This window comes from Peromyscus leucopus, chromosome 5 (genome assembly GCF_004664715.2).
Source record: "Peromyscus leucopus breed LL Stock chromosome 5, UCI_PerLeu_2.1, whole genome shotgun sequence".
In the NCBI taxonomy this organism is placed as follows: domain Eukaryota; kingdom Metazoa; phylum Chordata; class Mammalia; order Rodentia; family Cricetidae; genus Peromyscus; species Peromyscus leucopus.
In genome coordinates, this window is record NC_051067.1 from 91,617,533 (window position 1) to 91,624,642 (window position 7,110).

Below are 7,110 nucleotides of genomic sequence, written 5' to 3' on the forward strand. Positions count from 1 at the left end.
TCCCTTTCTGTCTCTCATTAGAAAAGTGTAGCCAGAATGTTTCTCCTGCCTGGCCCCGTGATCCCAAAGACGCTTATAAAATAATCACTCCAAGGTTTATATTAATTACGAACTTTATGCCTTATGGCTTCAGCTTCTGACTAGCTAACTCTTTCATCTTAAATTAACCCATTTTTATTAATCTATACATTGCCACGTGGCTGTGGCATTACCAGTCTGCTGGCATCTTGTTGCTTCTTAGATGGTGGCTGGTGTCTCTCTCAACTTTGCCCTTCTTCTCTCCGTATCTTTGCTTGGATTTCCTGCCTGGCTGTAAGCTTTCTTGCTATAGGCCAAAACAGTTGTATTTATTATCCAATGGGAGCCACACATATTCACAGCATACAGAAAGACATCCCACAGCACTTCCCCTTCTCTGTCTAATCAGAAAGGAAGGCTTTAACTTTAACATAGTAAAATTATATACAACAAAACAGTTATCAAGCAAGAATTACAGTTACAATATCTAGTCTATTTGTATTTTGCAAAATTAAAAAAAATATATATCCTATCTTTGTGAATCTAAAGTTTTATATCTAATTTATCTTTTATTATGACTAAGGACAACTAACAGGCTCCTAAGAGATAACAACCAAACATGACAAAATAAAATATAATAAAATGAAGCAAAAACTATCACAACAAAGTTAGACAAAGAAACCCAACAGGAAGAAAAGAGTCCCAAGAGCAGGCACAAGGGTTGGAGACTCACTCATTCTCACAGTCAGGAGTCCCATAAAAATACTAAGTTAATAGCTATTATTATAACTATTTTACACAGAGGACCTGGAGCAGACCCATGTAGTCCCTGTGCTTATTCCTTCAACCTCTTTTAGGTCATATGTGCCTTGCTTAGTTGATTCAGAGGGCCTTATTCTCTTAGTGTCCTCCATCTTCAGCCTCCTCTTCAGTGGGATTCTCCGAGCTCTGAGGGAGGGATTTGATGGTCTGCTTATCTCTGGCTGTGGATCTCTGCATCTGTTCCCATCTGCTGCTGGAAGAAGTCTCTCTGATGATGACTGAATGTGGCACTGGTCTATGAGTATAGCAGATTATTATTGGTTTTTCTTTTTTCTTTCTTTTTTTTTAGACCAATGGTGTTTGGTTTTACCCCAGATCTCTGGATTAATCTCTGGTTCTTGATTACCCAAGCAGTGTCAGGTTTGGGTTCCTTCTCATTGAGTGGGCCTTAGATCAAATCAGACATTGGTTGGCTACTCTGTGCCACAATTGCCCTGGCATATTTTGCAGGATAGGTTGTAGGTCAAAGGTGCTGGAGGGATGTCTTTCTGTACGCTGTGAATATATGTTGTTCCCATTGGTTAATAAATAAGCTGCTTTGGCCTATGGCAAGGCAGTGTAGAGGCAGGTGGGAAATCCACAGAGACAGACTCTGGCCTGCTGCCTAAGGAACAACATGCCAGCAGACCAGTAAGCCACAGAACATGTGGCAAAACATAGATTAATAGAAATGGGTTAATTTAAGATATAAGAGCTAGCTAGCAAGAGGCCTGGCATAGACCATACAATTTGTAAATAATATTAAGCCTCTATGTGATTATTTTATAAGTGGTTGCAGGACCGTGGAGCCAGGCAGGACGGGAGAAACCTTCAGACTACACAAAGGTGTTTTGGATGGATTGGTGTCCACATTTCTCTTTCCATAGCCTGCTGAGTACCGTTCTGCACCAAAGAGACTATAGAATGTAGGGGTGAGGGCTCCATGTAAGCACCAGCTCTTGTTCAGTGTGTGTTGTCCTTGGCAGTGGGGTCTTTTGTCAGTTTACAATGAGCAGGCTTTTAACTTAGCAACAGCCTAGATTGTTTGGGGATTTCCATGTGACCCCCATGGGCCATCAGTTCAATTGAATGCACCCTTATCCCACCACTGGAAGCCTCACTTGACTATAAGAAATGGCCGGTTAAGACTACATATCCCCCTTACTAGGAGTCCTTATTTGGATCACCTTCATAGATTCCAGGAAGTTTCCACTGTACTAGGTTTCCACACCACCTGCCCAAATGCATGTCCTATTCCAACTGTCTCTCTCTATATACTCTCTCCCTTAGCCCATCCCCCTCAGCCTGCCTCCATCTGCCCATTAAGTCTATTTTCCTTTCCTAGGGAGATCCCTGCATCCCTCTAGATTTCTCCTCTTTACCTAACATCTCTGGGTCTACAAATTATAGCTTGGTTTTCATTTATGTAATGGCTAATATTCCCTTATAAATGAGCGAGCACACACCATATTTGTCATTCTGGGTCTCGGTTAACTCACTCAGGATAATTTTTTATAGTTCCATCCATTTGCCTGTAAATTTCATAATGTCATTTTTTTTTTTTACTTTTATCTGCATTTATTTTGTGCTGAATTTATTCCCATGCCATAAGTTTTTGTTTCTTCAGTTTCTTCTCAGATATCTTTTCTTCTGCACAACCTCCTCTTCTGGCTTCGGAACAGTTTGTTTCTTTTCAGTGAGGATCATCTCGATGTGGCAGGGGGAGTTCATGTACAGGTTATGTACAGCCATGAGCTCTGTAAGTCCGTTGGCGCATCTTAGGTGCTGTGTTCATTGGATGTGTTCAATGACGGGAGAATCTACATCTAAACCCTGAAGTTCAGCATCACCCTGCATTTTTAAGCAGAGAGTGATGCTGCAGCAAAAATTCAGCACGCTTTTTAGGCCACCAGCTCTGTGTCCAGCCCAGGAATGATATGGCTGGGTCTTGAGGTAGATAGACTCCTGATTTTCTGAGAAACCACCATATTGATTTTAGCCACTTAGCTGAAGGTATATATCAGTGTAGGAGTTCCCTGGTAGAACTTTTTTGGTCACTTATGTATAATATATTCTCTGCAAATAGCAATACTTTGACTTCTTCCTTTCCAATTTGTATCCCCTTGATCTTCTTTAGTTGTCTTACTGCTCTAGCTAGAACTTCAAGTACTATATTGAATAGATATGGTGAAAGTAGACAGCCTTGTCTTGTTCCTGATTTTAGTGGGATTGCTTTGAGTTTCTCTCCATTTAAGTTGATGTTGGCTATGAGCTTGCGGTAAATTGCCTTTATTATGTTGAGATATGTCGCTTATATCCCTAATCTCTCCAGGACTTTTATTATAAAGGAGTGTTAGATTTTGTCAAAGACCTTTTCTGCAGCTAATGAGATGATCGTGTATTTTTTTTCTTTCGACTGTTTATATGGTGGATTGCATTGATTGATTTCCATATATTGAACCATTGCTACATCTCTGAGATGTGGCCTACTTGATCATGGTGAATCATCTTTTTGATGTGTTCTTGGATTTGGTTTGTGAGTATTTTATTGAGTATTTTTGCATCTATATTCATAAGAGAAATTGGTCTATAATTCACTTCTTTGTTGTGTGTTTATGAAGTTTAGGTATCAGGGTAACTGTGGCCTTATAAAATGAATTGGGCAATGTTCCTTCTGTTACTTTTTTGTGGAATAATTTGAGGAGTATTGGCATTAACTTTTCTTTGAAATTCTGGTAGAATTCAGTGCTAAAACTGCCTGGCCAGGGGCTTTTTTTTGGTTGGGAAACTTTTAATGACTGCTTCTGTTTCCTTAGGAGTTATAGGTCTATTTAAGTTACTTATCTGATCTTGATTTAACTTTGGTAAGTGATATCTATTGAGAAAATTATCCATTTTTAAAAAATTCCTACAATTTGATTGAGTACAGGTTTTTAAAGTATGTACTTATGATTCTCTAGATTTGTTTGTGTCCCTCTTTTTATTTCTGGTTTTGTTAATTTGCATATTCTCTTTGCCTTTTAATTAGTTTGGATAAAGGTTTGTTGATTTTCTCAAAGAACCAACTCTTTGTTTCATTGACTCTCTGTTTATATTTTATTAATTTCAGCCCTCAGTTTGATTATTTCTTGCCATCTGCTCCTCTTAGGTATGATTACTTCTTTTTTTCTAGAGCTTTCAGGTGTACTGTTAAGTTACTAGTATGAGATCTCTCCAATATTTTTTTTTTTTTTTTTTTTTTTTTTTTTTTGGTTTTTCGAGACAGGGTTTCTCTGTGTAGCTTTGCGCCTTTTCCTGGAACTCACTTGGTAGCCCAGGCTGACCTCGAACTCACAGAGATCCGCCTGGCTCTGCCTCCCGAGTGCTGGGATTAAAGGCGTGCGCCACCACCGCCCGGCTCTCTCCAATATTTTTTAATGTAGGCCTACATAAAGTTTCCTCTTAGCACCATTTCCATTGTTTCCCATAAGTTGGGTATGCTGTGTATTCATTTTCATTGAATTCTAGAATATCTTTAATTTCTTTATTTCTGTCTTGACCCATTTTTCATTCAGTAGAGAGTTGTTCATTTTCCATGAGTGTGTTAGTTAGGGTTTCTATTGCTGTGAAGAAACACCATGACTACAACTATTATAAAGGAAAACATTTAATTGGGGCTAACTTACAGCTCAGAAGTTTAGTCCATTATCGTCATGGAGAGAGTGGCATGCAGGCAGACATAATGGTGGGCAGTGAGCTAAGAGTTCTACATCTTGATCTGCAGGAAGCAGAAGGAGTCTGTGTCCCACACTAGCCATAGTTTGAGCAAAGGAGATCTCAAAGCCCACCCCCACAGTGACACACTTCCTCCAACAAGGCCATACCTACCCAAGAAAGCCACACCTCTTAATAATGTCAGTCCCTATGGGGACTATTTTCTTCCAAACCACCACAATGAGTTTGTAAGCTTTCTGTTGTTTCTGTTGTTGATTTCCAGCTTTAATCTGTGATGGTCTGATAGAATGTAGGCAGTTATTTCAATTTTCTGGTATCTGTTGAGACTTGCTTTGTGTCTGAGTATGTGGTTGATTTTGGAGAAAGTTCTGTGAAGTTCAGAGAAGAAGGTATATTTTGTGTTTGGGTGAAATGGTCTGTAAATATCTGTTAGGTCCATTTGGTTTATAATGTCTATTAGCTCCAGTATTCTCTGTTATTTTTTTGTCTGGATGCCCTGTCCATTGGTGAGAGTGGATATTGAAGTCTCCCACTACCAGTGTGTGAGGGTCAATATGTTATTTAAGCTTTAGTAGTATTACTTTTACAAACTTGGGTGCTCTTGTGTTTAAGGCATAGATGTTAAGAATTGAAATGTTATCTTGGTGGATTTTTCTTTGATGAGTATGTAATGTCCTTCCCCATTTCTTTTGATTAGTTTTGGCTTGAAGTCTATTTTGTTAGATAAAATGGCTAGCTATATCAGCTTGCTTCTTAGGTCCATTTGATTAGAATATCTCTTTCCAAACCTTACCCTTAGATAATGTCTATCTTTGATGTTGAGGTGTGTTTCTTGGATGTAGCAGAAGGATGGATCCTGTTTTTACATGCCTTCTGTTAGTCTTTGTCTTTTTTTTTTTTTTTAGTGAATGGAGTCCATTGATATTGAGAGATATCAATGATCAATGATTATTGATTCCTGTTACTTTGTTGTTGGTGGTGATGGTAGTGGTTGTGTGTGTGTGTGTGTGTGTGTGTGTGTTTCCTTTCTTTTGATTTTGCTGGTGTGAGATGTATTTTCATATTGTGTTAACCTCCTTAGGTTGGAGTTTTCCTTCTAGCACTTTCTGTAGGGCTGGATTTGTGGATAGGTATTTACATTTGACTTTATCATGGAATATCTTATTTTATCCTTCTATGGTGATTGTAAGTTTTTTGTTTTTTTTTTTTTTCAGATTGAAAGTTAGTCTGGGCTGGCATCTGTGGTCTCTTAGAGTCTGCAGCACATCTGTCCAGGCCCTTCTGGATTTTACAATCTCCACTGACAAGTCAGGTGTAATTCTAACAGGTCTGGCTTTAAATATTATTTGGTCTTTTTCCTTTGCAGCTTTTATTTTATGTTATTTCTTTGTTCTGTATGTTTTGTGTTTTGATTATTGTGTGGAAAGGGGACTTTTCTGGTCCAGTCTATTTGGTGTTCTGTAAACTTCTTGTACCTTTATAGGCATGTCCTTCTCTAAGTTAGGAAATTTTTCTTCTATGATTTTGTTGAAAACATTTTTCTGGGCCTTTGAGCTGAGATTCTTCTTCTTCCTCTATTCCTTTTAGTCTTAGGTTTGGTCTTTTCATAGTGTCCTAGATTTCCTGGATGTTTTATGTCAGGAGTTTTTTAGATTTAACGTTTTCTTTGACCAATGTATCCATTTCTTCTATCATATCTTCAACACTTGAGATTCTCTTTTCCATCTCATATTCTGTTGGGGGAAGCTTGCCTCTGTAGTTCCTGTTTGAATTCCTAAATTTTTCATTTCCAGAATTCCCTCAGTTTTTTTTTTTTTAATTGCTTCTATTTACATTTTCAGGTCTTGAACAGTTTTATTAGTTTCCTTCAGTTTGTTTTTTTCTTGGCTTTCTTTAAGGGATTTATTCATTTCCTCCAATTGTTTGTTTTTGTTTTCCTGGGTTCCTTTAAAGGATTTATTCACTTCCTCTTTATGCACCTCTATCATCTTCATACAGTTAGTTTTATGGTCTTTTTCTTGTGCTTCAGCTATGTTGGAATATTCAGGGCCTGCTGTGATAAAATAGCTGGGTTCTAATAAAGACATATTGCCCTAGATGTTGTTGATTCTGTTTTTAAGCTGGTATTTCAGCATCTGGGTTTGTGATGATTAAAGGTCTAGGTGCTAATTTCTGGTCTTGTCTTTGCTGAATGGATGTTTTGTTCCTTGGTTTCTGTTTCCTCTCTGGATTTTCAGAGAGTGTGATGGCTGTGTGCTGCCTGTTTTTCCAGCCTGTTGAGCTGGTGTGTTTAGAGGGACCGCCTGCTCCTGTTGGAGGCTGGGACACTGGGATGAGTTGGGGGAAGAGAGGTTGGGAGAGAAGGTCTTTGTGATCTGTTGGGGATGGGGTCAGAGAGGGAAGGCAGGGCACAGAAGGCTTCCTGCTACAGAGCTGGGGATGTGATTGGGGGTTGGGTCTCAGGAGCAGAAGGAGAGGTGTGGGTCCACCTTCAGCCTACTTGATGCTCATGGAGGAGCTGCCCTTGGATTGGCAAGGGGTGCCTGCTGGAGTTGAGGTCTGGGACATAGCCAAAAG